At 33.6% G+C, this 17,002-nt stretch overlaps 1 protein-coding gene across 1 annotated transcript in view; it reads left to right on the top strand.

The window, feature by feature from the left end:
- The first annotated feature begins 1,932 nt into the window (after positions 1 to 1,932).
- DICER1 (dicer 1, ribonuclease III) overlaps positions 1,933 to 17,002 on the top strand; it is an 87,362-nt gene continuing 72,292 nt past the window's right edge. The window contains exon 1 of the mRNA XM_063440043.1: positions 1,933 to 2,048. The gene's annotated coding sequence lies outside the window, so the exon portion shown is untranslated. The remainder of the gene's footprint in view (positions 2,049 to 17,002) is intronic.

The raw sequence follows: 17,002 nt of genomic DNA, 5'->3' as shown, positions 1-17,002 counted from the left end.
AAACTAGTGCATGTGCCTACTCAGGTATGGAAAGGGTACAATCCAAGTAGTTGGTTTGGTAGCTGGTATGAGTGGTTTGGAGGGCTTAAGGCAGTGGTAGGTGGAGTCCTACTGATTTTACTGTTGTGTCTACTCCTACCGTGTCTTATACCCTTAGTAGTTAGGTCTGTGCAAAGCCTGATAGGAAGTATAGCAGAGAGGAAGGCTGCTGCACAGATAATGGCGATATATAAGTATAAGGCTCTAGATCAAGGAGAACCAATGCAGGAAGATGAGTGTTAAAAGATTCACATCATAAGATAAGTCTGGTCTGGTTCATGGTAACCTGAGGTATATGCAAACCAAGGTTAAGTGATGCCTCAAGTAATTGTGAAATATCAGAGGCATCAAAGGGGGGAATGTGATGTAATTCCAGTAAAATACAAGTTTAGCAGGCTAAGATTGCCACAAGGCATATGTATGTATATGTGTTTGTAGTATCAGTTAGTTAATTACACGTAGCTAAGATACTGTTATCACTGTACTGACCAGGTGCAGGAATGTAAGAACTGGAATTACGCGTCCCTCTCCTTTGTATCAGATGAGCCACGTGGTTAGACCGGATGGATGAGTTTAGACTCTATTTATTAAATAGGTTAAGGGTATGTGTGGGTGTAGTTAATTGTGGGAGGAGCTACAGTGCTATATAAGGAATGTACTCTATGTATTCAGTACTCAGACTTTGCTGTATTTTGGTGACGCTAGTCCCTCTGAGTCCCGATCGGTGATCCAATAAAGAATCTCTTCCTTCCTGAAGAAACCTGTGTCCATCTCTCTGTGCTTGGCTTCCGTCAGTTTCTCCGGTATCAGCATACCAGACTAACCTAATTCTAGCTTTAAACTGTTTGACTACTTATTCGCTGGCGTGCCAGGGTGATACCGGAGAAACTGACGGAAGCCAAGCACAGAGAAGTGGACAGGTTTCTTCAGGAAGGAAGAGATTCTTTATTCGATTCACCGACCGGGGCTCAGAGGGACTTATGTCACCAAAATACAACAAGATCTGAGCCCAGAACTGACTGCGTAAATGCATAATATAGACATATAGCTCCTCCTATAGTTAACTACCCACATATACTCTACACAATCAGCTGAACAAAGCCTAACTTCCCTTACCTGTTAGACCACATGGCTCACCCAGAACAATGGAGGAGGGGAATATGCCACATGGCAATCTTGTCCTAGTAAATTTATTTTTACTGAGATTCCACCACAAGGGCACTTTTCCCACCATAACCACCAAAGTGAGCTGTAGTAGTGATGGTGCTTGGAGTGTTTCTAAGTGAATTGTGATATTTAGAGGTGCAATAGTAAGCTATTTAAACCCCTTAAGGACACATGACATGTGGGACATGTCATTATTCCCTTTTATTCCAGAAGTTTGGTCCTTAAGGGGTTAAACAGTATTTTCCAAGAGTTTTGTTTGTCTCTGTTATTAAATATCAATAAAAAAATATTTATTAAAAAAAAAAGGAGAGAGATTTTGTCAATGTACTAATAAAGTTGTTTTAATTCTTTACCTAAATAAAGTTATATTGAAACGCTCTTGTATCTAAGGGAAAACGCAACCTTTCTTAAGTCCAGTGGTGATTGGTCATTGCACTAAACTGTATCACTCTCCATTGTGCTGATTGGTGCATTATCTTCCCCCTGCATCCCGCGCTCTGATTGGCTCTGCAAGCAGTCTCTAACGCTGGCTATTTGCCGTTTCACTTCAGTGTTTTATTTCTGGCATTCTCATTGGCTGCCTGCTGTGTAAGTCTGAGTCCGCGCTTGTGATTGGACACGCTCTCACGCTGTCCATGTCTCGTTGCTTGTGATTTGCTGGATCCGCTGCCTTCTCACCCCCTGACCCTCCAGATAGTGTCCAATCAGCTCACTCCGTGCTGTGCTGTGTTCTCCGAGCGGACAGTCCGGGCCGAGCATGGGAGGACAGCCTGGCGGGCCGGCCTTATAAACTCACTGCGTCCCCCGGCTGCAGCCCGGCCTTCACAGCAGCCAAGAGCGGGGTAAGAAACCTGGCACCGCCTGTACCATTATATATACTGTATCTCTCTATAATAACACACAGCCTCACTGTCATTATATATACTGTATCTCTCTATAATAATACACACACAGCCTCACTGTCATTATATATACTGTATCTCTCTATAATAATACACACACAGCCTCACTGTCATTATATATACTGTATCTCTCTATAATAATACACACACAGCCTCACTGTCATTATATATACTGTATCTCTCTATAATAACACACAGCCTCACTGTCATTATATATACTGTATCTCTCTATAATAATACACACAGCCTCACTGTCATTATATATACTGTATCTCTCTATAATAACACACAGCCTCACTGTCATTATATATACTGTATCTCTCTATAATAATACACACAGCCTCACTGTCATTATATATACTGTATCTCTCTATAATAACACACAGCCTCACTGTCATTATATATACTGTATCTCTCTATAATAATACACACAGCCTCACTGTCATTATATATACTGTATCTCTCTATAATAATACACACACAGCCTCACTGTCATTATATATACTGTATCTCTCTATAATAATACACACAGCCTCACTGTCATTATATATACTGTATCTCTCTATAATAATACACACACAGCCTCACTGTCATTATATATACTGTATCTCTCTATAATAATACACACAGCCTCACTGTCATTATATATACTGTATCTCTCTATAATAATACACACAGCCTCACTGTCATTATATATACTGTATCTCTCTATAATAATACACACAGCCTCACTGTCATTATATATACTGTATCTCTCTATAATAATACACACAGCCTCACTGTCATTATATATACTGTATCTCTCTATAATAATACACACAGCCTCACTGTCATTATATATACTGTATCTCTCTATAATAATACACACAGCCTCACTGTCATTATATATACTGTATCTCTCTATAATAATACACACAGCCTCACTGTCATTATATATACTGTATCTCTCTATAATAACACACAGCCTCACTGTCATTATATATACTGTATCTCTCTATAATAACACACAGCCTCACTGTCATTATATATACTGTATCTCTCTATAATAATACACACACAGCCTCACTGTCATTATATATACTGTATCTCTCTATAATAATACACACACAGCCTCACTGTCATTATATATACTGTATCTCTCTATAATAATACACACACAGCCTCACTGTCATTATATATACTGTATCTCTCTATAATAATACACACACAGCCTCACTGTCATTATATATACTGTATCTCTCTATAATAACACACAGCCTCACTGTCATTATATATACTGTATCTCTCTATAATAATACACACAGCCTCACTGTCATTATATATACTGTATCTCTCTATAATAATACACACAGCCTCACTGTCATTATATATACTGTATCTCTCTATAATAATACACACACAGCCTCACTGTCCTTATATATATACTGTATCTCTCTATAATAATACACACAGCCTCACTGTCATTATATATACTGTATCTCTCTATAATAATACACACACAGCCTCACTGTCATTATATATATACTGTATCTCTCTATAATAATACACACACAGCCTCACTGTCATTATATATACTGTATCTCTCTATAATAATACACACAGCCTCACTGTCATTATATATACTGTATCTCTCTATAATAATACACACACACAGCCTCACTGTCATTATATATACTGTATCTCTCTATAATAATACACACACACAGCCTCACTGTCATTATATATACTGTATCTCTCTATAATAATACACACACACAGCCTCACTGTCATTATATATACTGTATCTCTCTATAATAACACACAGCCTCACTGTCATTATATATACTGTATCTCTCTATAATAATACACACAGCCTCACTGTCATATATACTGTATCTCTCTATAATAATACACACACAGCCTCACTGTCATTATATATACACTGTATCTCTCTATAATAATACACACAGCCTCACTGTCATTATATATACACTGTATCTCTCTATAATAATACACACAGCCTCACTGTCATTATATATACTGTATCTCTCTATAATACACACACACACAGTCTCACTGTCATTATATATACTGTATCTCTCTATAATAATACACACAGCCTCGCTGTCATTATATATACTGTATCTCTCTATAATAATACACACAGCCTCTCTGTCATTAAATATACTGTATCTCTCTATAATAATACACACAGCCTCACTGTCATTAAATATACTGTATCTCTCTATAATAATACACACAGCCTCACTGTCATTATATATACTGTATCTCTCTATAATAACACACACAGCCTCACTGTCATTATATATATATACTGTATCTCTCTATAATAATACACACACAGCCTCACTGTCATTATATATACTGTATCTCTCTGTAATAATACACACACAGCCTCACTGTCATTATATATACTGTATCTCTCTATAATAATACACACACAGCCTCACTGCCATTATATATACTGTATCTCTCTATAATAATACACACACAGCCTCACTGTCATTATATATACTTTATCTCTCTATAATAATACACACACAGCCTCACTGTCATTATATATACTGTATCTCTCTATAATAATACACACACACAGTCTCACTGTCATTATATATACTGTATCTCTCTATAATAATACACACAGCCTCACTGTCATTATACTGTATCTCTCTATAATAATACACACACAGCCTCGCTGTCATTAAATATACTGTATCTCTCTATAATAATACACACACAGCCTCGTTGTCATTATATATACTGTATCTCTCTATAATAATACACACAGCCTCACTGTCATTATATATACTGTATCTCTCTATAATAATACACACACTGCCTCACTGTCATTATATATACTGTATCTCTCTATAATAACACACAGCCTCACTGTCATTATATATACTGTATCTCTCTATAATACACACACTGCCTCACTGTCATTATATATACTGTATCTCTCTATAATACACACACAGCCTCACTGTCATTATATATACTGTATCTCTCTATAATAATACACACACAGCCTCACTGTCATATATACTGTATCTCTCTATAATAATACACACACAGCCTCACTGTCATTATATATACTGTATCTCTCTATAATAACACACAGCCTCACTGTCATTAAATATACTGTATCTCTCTATAATAACACACAGCCTCACTGTCATTAAATATACTGTATCTCTCTATAATAATACACACAGCCTCACTGTCATTATATATACTGTATCTCTCTATAATAATACACACAGCCTCACTGTCATTATATATACTGTATCTCTCTATAATAATACACACAGCCTCACTGTCATTATATATACTGTATCTCTCTATAATAATACACACAGCCTCACTGTCATTATATATACTGTATCTCTCTATAATAATACACACAGCCTCACTGTCATTATATATACTGTATCTCTCTATAATAACACACAGCCTCACTGTCATTATATATACTGTATCTCTCTATAATAACACACAGCCTCACTGTCATTATATATACTGTATCTCTCTATAATAATACACACACAGCCTCACTGTCATTATATATACTGTATCTCTCTATAATAATACACACACAGCCTCACTGTCATTATATATACTGTATCTCTCTATAATAATACACACACAGCCTCACTGTCATTATATATACTGTATCTCTCTATAATAACACACAGCCTCACTGTCATTATATATACTGTATCTCTCTATAATAATACACACAGCCTCACTGTCATTATATATACTGTATCTCTCTATAATAATACACACACTGCCTCACTGTCATTATATATACTGTATCTCTCTATAATAACACACAGCCTCACTGTCATTATATATACTGTATCTCTCTATAATACACACACTGCCTCACTGTCATTATATATACTGTATCTCTCTATAATACACACACAGCCTCACTGTCATTATATATACTGTATCTCTCTATAATAATACACACACAGCCTCACTGTCATATATACTGTATCTCTCTATAATAATACACACACAGCCTCACTGTCATTATATATACTGTATCTCTCTATAATAACACACAGCCTCACTGTCATTAAATATACTGTATCTCTCTATAATAACACACAGCCTCACTGTCATTAAATATACTGTATCTCTCTATAATAATACACACAGCCTCACTGTCATTATATATACTGTATCTCTCTATAATAATACACACAGCCTCACTGTCATTATATATACTGTATCTCTCTATAATAATACACACAGCCTCACTGTCATTATATATACTGTATCTCTCTATAATAATACACACAGCCTCACTGTCATTATATATACTGTATCTCTCTATAATAATACACACAGCCTCACTGTCATTATATATACTGTATCTCTCTATAATAACACACAGCCTCACTGTCATTATATATACTGTATCTCTCTATAATAACACACAGCCTCACTGTCATTATATATACTGTATCTCTCTATAATAATACACACACAGCCTCACTGTCATTATATATACTGTATCTCTCTATAATAATACACACACAGCCTCACTGTCATTATATATACTGTATCTCTCTATAATAATACACACACAGCCTCACTGTCATTATATATACTGTATCTCTCTATAATAACACACAGCCTCACTGTCATTATATATACTGTATCTCTCTATAATAATACACACAGCCTCACTGTCATTATATATACTGTATCTCTCTATAATAATACACACAGCCTCACTGTCATTATATATACTGTATCTCTCTATAATAATACACACACAGCCTCACTGTCATTATATATATATACTGTATCTCTCTATAATAATACACACAGCCTCACTGTCATTATATATACTGTATCTCTCTATAATAATACACACACAGCCTCACTGTCATTATATATATACTGTATCTCTCTATAATAATACACACACAGCCTCACTGTCATTATATATACTGTATCTCTCTATAATAATACACACAGCCTCACTGTCATTATATATACTGTATCTCTCTATAATAATACACACACAGCCTCACTGTCATTATATATACTGTATCTCTCTATAATAATACACACACACAGCCTCACTGTCATTATATATACTGTATCTCTCTATAATAATACACACACACAGCCTCACTGTCATTATATATACTGTATCTCTCTATAATAACACACAGCCTCACTGTCATTATATATACTGTATCTCTCTATAATAATACACACAGCCTCACTGTCATATATACTGTATCTCTCTATAATAATACACACACAGCCTCACTGTCATTATATATACACTGTATCTCTCTATAATAATACACACAGCCTCACTGTCATTATATATACACTGTATCTCTCTATAATAATACACACAGCCTCACTGTCATTATATATACTGTATCTCTCTATAATAATACACACACAGCCTCACTGTCATTATATATACTGTATCTCTCTATAATAATACACACACAGCCTCACTGTCATTATATATACTGTATCTCTCTATAATACACACACACACAGTCTCACTGTCATTATATATACTGTATCTCTCTATAATAATACACACAGCCTCGCTGTCATTATATATACTGTATCTCTCTATAATAATACACACAGCCTCTCTGTCATTAAATATACTGTATCTCTCTATAATAATACACACAGCCTCACTGTCATTAAATATACTGTATCTCTCTATAATAATACACACAGCCTCACTGTCATTATATATACTGTATCTCTCTATAATAACACACACAGCCTCACTGTCATTATATATATATACTGTATCTCTCTATAATAATACACACACAGCCTCACTGTCATTATATATACTGTATCTCTCTGTAATAATACACACACAGCCTCACTGTCATTATATATACTGTATCTCTCTATAATAATACACACACAGCCTCACTGCCATTATATATACTGTATCTCTCTATAATAATACACACACAGCCTCACTGTCATTATATATACTGTATCTCTCTATAATAATACACACACAGCCTCACTGTCATTATATATACTGTATCTCTCTATAATAATACACACACACAGTCTCACTGTCATTATATATACTGTATCTCTCTATAATAATACACACAGCCTCACTGTCATTATACTGTATCTCTCTATAATAATACACACACAGCCTCGCTGTCATTAAATATACTGTATCTCTCTATAATAATACACACACAGCCTCGCTGTCATTATATATACTGTATCTCTCTATAATAATACACACAGCCTCACTGTCATTATATATACTGTATCTCTCTATAATAATACACACACTGCCTCACTGTCATTATATATACTGTATCTCTCTATAATAACACACAGCCTCACTGTCATTATATATACTGTATCTCTCTATAATACACACACTGCCTCACTGTCATTATATATACTGTATCTCTCTATAATACACACACAGCCTCACTGTCATTATATATACTGTATCTCTCTATAATAATACACACACAGCCTCACTGTCATATATACTGTATCTCTCTATAATAATACACACACAGCCTCACTGTCATTATATATACTGTATCTCTCTATAATAACACACAGCCTCACTGTCATTAAATATACTGTATCTCTCTATAATAACACACAGCCTCACTGTCATTAAATATACTGTATCTCTCTATAATAATACACACAGCCTCACTGTCATTATATATACTGTATCTCTCTATAATAATACACACAGCCTCACTGTCATTATATATACTGTATCTCTCTATAATAATACACACAGCCTCACTGTCATTATATATACTGTATCTCTCTATAATAATACACACAGCCTCACTGTCATTAAATATACTGTATCTCTCTATAATAATACACACACACACCCTCATTGTCATTATATATACTGTATCTCTCTATAATACACACAGCCTCGCTGTCATTAAATATACTGTATCTCTCTATAATAATACACACACAGCCTCGCTGTCATATATACTGTATCTCTCTATAATAATACACACAGCCTCACTGTCATTATATATATACTGTATCTCTCTATAATAATACACACAGCCTCACTGTCATTATATATACTGTATCTCTCTATAATAATACACACAGCCTCACTGTCATTATATATATACTGTATCTCTCTATAATAATACACACAGCCTCACTGTCATTATATATACTGTATCTCTCTATAATAATACACACAGCCTCACTGTCATTATATATACTGTATCTCTCTATAATAATACACACAGCCTCACTGTCATTAAATATACTGTATCTCTCTATAATAATACACACACACACCCTCATTGTCATTATATGTACTGTATCTCTCTATAATACACACAGCCTCTCTGTCATTAAATATACTGTATCTCTCTATAATAATACACACAGCCTCACTGTCATTAAATATACTGTATCTCTCTATAATAATACACACAGCCTCACTGTCATTATATATACTGTATCTCTCTATAATAACACACACAGCCTCACTGTCATTATATATATATACTGTATCTCTCTATAATAATACACACACAGCCTCACTGTCATTATATATACTGTATCTCTCTGTAATAATACACACACAGCCTCACTGTCATTATATATACTGTATCTCTCTATAATAATACACACACAGCCTCACTGCCATTATATATACTGTATCTCTCTATAATAATACACACACAGCCTCACTGTCATTATATATACTGTATCTCTCTATAATAATACACACACAGCCTCACTGTCATTATATATACTGTATCTCTCTATAATAATACACACACACAGTCTCACTGTCATTATATATACTGTATCTCTCTATAATAATACACACAGCCTCACTGTCATTATACTGTATCTCTCTATAATAATACACACACAGCCTCGCTGTCATTAAATATACTGTATCTCTCTATAATAATACACACACAGCCTCGCTGTCATTATATATACTGTATCTCTCTATAATAATACACACAGCCTCACTGTCATTATATATACTGTATCTCTCTATAATAATACACACACTGCCTCACTGTCATTATATATACTGTATCTCTCTATAATAACACACAGCCTCACTGTCATTATATATACTGTATCTCTCTATAATACACACACTGCCTCACTGTCATTATATATACTGTATCTCTCTATAATACACACACAGCCTCACTGTCATTATATATACTGTATCTCTCTATAATAATACACACACAGCCTCACTGTCATATATACTGTATCTCTCTATAATAATACACACACAGCCTCACTGTCATTATATATACTGTATCTCTCTATAATAACACACAGCCTCACTGTCATTAAATATACTGTATCTCTCTATAATAACACACAGCCTCACTGTCATTAAATATACTGTATCTCTCTATAATAATACACACAGCCTCACTGTCATTATATATACTGTATCTCTCTATAATAATACACACAGCCTCACTGTCATTATATATACTGTATCTCTCTATAATAATACACACAGCCTCACTGTCATTATATATACTGTATCTCTCTATAATAATACACACAGCCTCACTGTCATTAAATATACTGTATCTCTCTATAATAATACACACACACACCCTCATTGTCATTATATATACTGTATCTCTCTATAATACACACAGCCTCGCTGTCATTAAATATACTGTATCTCTCTATAATAATACACACACAGCCTCGCTGTCATATATACTGTATCTCTCTATAATAATACACACAGCCTCACTGTCATTATATATATACTGTATCTCTCTATAATAATACACACAGCCTCACTGTCATTATATATATACTGTATCTCTCTATAATAATACACACACAGCCTCACTGTCATTATATATACTGTATCTCTCTATAATAATACACACAGCCTCACTGTCATTATATATACTGTATCTCTCTATAATAATACACACAGCCTCACTGTCATTATATATACTGTATCTCTCTATAATAATACACACACAGCCTCACTGTCATTATATATACTGTATCTCTCTATAATAATACACACACAGCCTCACTGTCATTATATATACTGTATCTCTCTATAATAATACACACACAGCCTCACTGTCATTATATATACTGTATCTCTCTATAATAATACACACACAGCCTCACTGTCATTATATATACTGTATCTCTCTATAATACACTCACACAGCTTCACTGTCATTATATATACTGTATCTCTCTATAATAATACACACACACACAGTCTCACTGTCATTATATATACTGTATCTCTCTATAATAATACACACAGCCTCGCTGTCATTATATATACTGTATCTCTCTATAATAATACACACAGCCTCTCTGTCATTAAATATACTGTATCTCTCTATAATAATACACACAGCCTCACTGTCATTAAATATACTGTATCTCTCTATAATAATACACACAGCCTCACTGTCATTATATATACTGTATCTCTCTATAATAATACACACAGCCTCACTGTCATTATATATATACTGTATCTCTCTATAATAATACACACACAGCCTCACTGTCATTATATATACTGTATCTCTCTGTAATAATACACACACAGCCTCACTGTCATTATATATACTGTATCTCTCTATAATAATACACACACAGCCTCACTGCCATTATATATACTGTATCTCTCTATAATAATACACACACAGCCTCACTGTCATTATATATACTGTATCTCTCTATAATAATACACACACAGCCTCACTGTCATTATATATACTGTATCTCTCTATAATAATACACACACACAGTCTCACTGTCATTATATATACTGTATCTCTCTATAATAATACACACAGCCTCACTGTCATTATACTGTATCTCTCTATAATAATACACACACAGCCTCGCTGTCATTAAATATACTGTATCTCTCTATAATAATACACACACAGCCTCGCTGTCATTATATATACTGTATCTCTCTATAATAATACACACAGCCTCACTGTCATTATATATACTGTATCTCTCTATAATAATACACACACTGCCTCACTGTCATTATATATACTGTATCTCTCTATAATACACACACTGCCTCACTGTCATTATATATACTGTATCTCTCTATAATACACACACAGCCTCACTGTCATTATATATACTGTATCTCTCTATAATAATACACACACAGCCTCACTGTCATATATACTGTATCTCTCTATAATAATACACACACAGCCTCACTGTCTTTATTTTTACTGTATCTCTCTATAATAACACACAGCCTCACTGTCATTAAATATACTGTATCTCTCTATAATAATACACACAGCCTCACTGTCATTATATATACTGTATCTCTCTATAATAATACACACAGCCTCACTGTCATTATATATACTGTATCTCTCTATAATAATACACACAGCCTCACTGTCATTAAATATACTGTATCTCTCTATAATAATACACACACACCCTCATTGTCATTATATATACTGTATCTCTCTATAATACACACAGCCTCGCTGTCATTAAATATACTGTATCTCTCTATAATAATACACACAGCCTCGCTGTCATATATACTGTATCTCTCTATAATAATACACACAGCCTCACTGTCATTATATATACTGTATCTCTCTATAATAATACACACAGCCTCACTGTCATTATATATATACTGTATCTCTCTATAATAATACACACAGCCTCACTGTCATTATATATATACTGTATCTCTCTATAATAATACACACAGCCTCACTGTCATTATATATACTGTATCTCTCTATAATAATACACACAGCCTCACTGTCATTATATATACTGTATCTCTCTATAATAATACACACAGCCTCACTGTCATTATATATACTGTATCTCTCTATAATAATACACACACAGCCTCACTGTCATTATATATACTGTATCTCTCTATAATAATACACACACAGCCTCACTGTCATTATATATACTGTATCTCTCTATAATAATACACACACAGCCTCACTGTCATTATATATACTGTATCTCTCTATAATAATACACACACAGCCTCACTGTCATTATATATACTGTATCTCTCTATAATACACTCACACAGCTTCACTGTCATTATATATACTGTATCTCTCTATAATACACACACAGCCTCACTGTCATTATATATACTGTATCTCTCTATAATAATACACACAGCCTCACTGTAATATATACTGTATCTCTCTATAATACACACACAGCCTCACTGTCATTATATATACTGTATCTCTCTATAATAACACACAGCCTCACTGTCATTATATATACTGTATCTCTCTATAATAATACACACAGCCTCACTGTCATATATACTGTATCTCTCTATAATAATACACACACAGCCTCACTGTCATTATATATACACTGTATCTCTCTATAATAATACACACAGCCTCACTGTCATTATATATACACTGTATCTCTCTATAATAATACACACAGCCTCACTGTCATTATATATACTGTATCTCTCTATAATAATACACACACAGCCTCACTGTCATTATATATACTGTATCTCTCTATAATAATACACACACAGCCTCACTGTCATTATATATACTGTATCTCTCTATAATAATACACACACACACAGTCTCACTGTCATTATATATACTGTATCTCTCTATAATAATACACACAGCCTCGCTGTCATTATATATACTGTATCTCTCTATAATAATACACACAGCCTCTCTGTCATTAAATATACTGTATCTCTCTATAATAATACACACAGCCTCACTGTCATTAAATATACTGTATCTCTCTATAATAATACACACAGCCTCACTGTCATTATATATACTGTATCTCTCTACAATAACACACACAGCCTCACTGTCATTATATATATATATATACTGTATCTCTCTATAATAATACACACACAGCCTCACTGTCATTATATATACTGTATCTCTCTGTAATAATACACACACAGCCTCACTGTCATTATATATACTGTATCTCTCTATAATAATACACACACAGCCTCACTGCCATTATATATACTGTATCTCTCTATAATAATACACACACAGCCTCACTGTCATTATATATACTGTATCTCTCTATAATAATACACACACAGCCTCACTGTCATTATATATACTGTATCTCTCTATAATAATACACACACAGCCTCACTGTCATTATATATACTGTATCTCTCTATAATAATACACACACAGCCTCACTGTCATTATATATACTGTATCTCTCTATAATACACTCACACAGCTTCACTGTCATTATATATACTGTATCTCTCTATAATACACACACAGCCTCACTGTCATTATATATACTGTATCTCTCTATAATAATACACACAGCCTCACTGTAATATATACTGTATCTCTCTATAATACACACACAGCCTCACTGTCATTATATATACTGTATCTCTCTATAATAATACACACACACAGCCTCACTGTCATTATATATACTGTATCTCTCTATAATAATACACACACAGCCTCACTGTCATTATATATACTGTATCTCTCTATAATAACACACAGCCTCACTGTCATTATATATACTGTATCTCTCTATAATAATACACACAGCCTCACTGTCATATATACTGTATCTCTCTATAATAATACACACACAGCCTCACTGTCATTATATATACACTGTATCTCTCTATAATAATACACACAGCCTCACTGTCATTATATATACACTGTATCTCTCTATAATAATACACACAGCCTCACTGTCATTATATATACTGTATCTCTCTATAATAATACACACACAGCCTCACTGTCATTATATATACTGTATCTCTCTATAATAATACACACACAGCCTCACTGTCATTATATATACTGTATCTCTCTATAATAATACACACACACACAGTCTCACTGTCATTATATATACTGTATCTCTCTATAATAATACACACAGCCTCGCTGTCATTATATATACTGTATCTCTCTATAATAATACACACAGCCTCTCTGTCATTAAATATACTGTATCTCTCTATAATAATACACACAGCCTCACTGTCATTAAATATACTGTATCTCTCTATAATAATACACACAGCCTCACTGTCATTATATATACTGTATCTCTCTACAATAACACACACAGCCTCACTGTCATTATATATATATATACTGTATCTCTCTATAATAATACACACACAGCCTCACTGTCATTATATATACTGTATCTCTCTGTAATAATACACACACAGCCTCACTGTCATTATATATACTGTATCTCTCTATAATAATACACACACAGCCTCACTGCCATTATATATACTGTATCTCTCTATAATAATACACACACAGCCTCACTGTCATTATATATACTGTATCTCTCTATAATAATACACACACAGCCTCACTGTCATTATATATACTGTATCTCTCTATAATAATACACACACACAGTCTCACTGTCATTATATATACTGTATCTCTCTATAATAATACACACAGCCTCACTGTCATTATACTGTATCTCTCTATAATAATACACACACAGCCTCGCTGTCATTAAATATACTGTATCTCTCTATAATAATACACACACAGCCTCGCTGTCATTATATATACTGTATCTCTCTATAATAATACACACAGCCTCACTGTCATTATATATACTGTATCTCTCTATAATAATACACACACTGCCTCACTGTCATTATATATACTGTATCTCTCTATAATAACACACAGCCTCACTGTCATTATATATACTGTATCTCTCTATAATACACACACTGCCTCACTGTCATTATATATACTGTATCTCTCTAGAATACACACACAGCCTCACTGTCATTATATATACTGTATCTCTCTATAATAATACACACACAGCCTCACTGTCATATATACTGTATCTCTCTATAATAATACACACACAGCCTCACTGTCATTATATATACTGTATCTCTCTATAATAACACACAGCCTCACTGTCATTAAATATACTGTATCTCTCTATAATAATACACACAGCCTCACTGTCATTATATATACTGTATCTCTCTATAATAATACACACAGCCTCACTGTCATTAAATATACTGTATCTCTCTATAATAATACACACACACCCTCATTGTCATTATATATACTGTATCTCTCTATAATACACACAGCCTCGCTGTCATTAAATATACTGTATCTCTCTATAATAATACACACACAGCCTCGCTGTCATATATACTGTATCTCTCTATAATAATACACACAGCCTCACTGTCATTATATATACTGTATCTCTCTATAATAATACACACAGCCTCACTGTCATTATATATATACTGTATCTCTCTATAATAATACACACAGCCTCACTGTCATTATATATATACTGTATCTCTCTATAATAATACACACACAGCCTCACTGTCATTATATATACTGTATCTCTCTATAATAATACACACAGCCTCACTGTCATTATATATACTGTATCTCTCTATAATAATACACACAGCCTCACTGTCATTATATATACTGTATCTCTCTATAATAATACACACACAGCCTCACTGTCATTATATATATTGTATCTCTCTATAATAATACACACACAGCCTCACTGTCATTATATATACTGTATCTCTCTATAATAATACACACACAGCCTCACTGTCATTATATATACTGTATCTCTCTATAATACACTCACACAGCTTCACTGTCATTATATATACTGTATCTCTCTATAATAATACACACACACACAGTCTCACTGTCATTATATATACTGTATCTCTCTATAATAATACACACAGCCTCGCTGTCATTATATATACTGTATCTCTC

Source organism: Pelobates fuscus, chromosome 13 (assembly GCF_036172605.1).
Source record: "Pelobates fuscus isolate aPelFus1 chromosome 13, aPelFus1.pri, whole genome shotgun sequence".
NCBI classification, from domain to species: domain Eukaryota; kingdom Metazoa; phylum Chordata; class Amphibia; order Anura; family Pelobatidae; genus Pelobates; species Pelobates fuscus.
The sequence above is the reverse complement of the archived record's forward strand: the minus strand, read 5'-3'. Positions and strand labels throughout refer to the sequence as shown.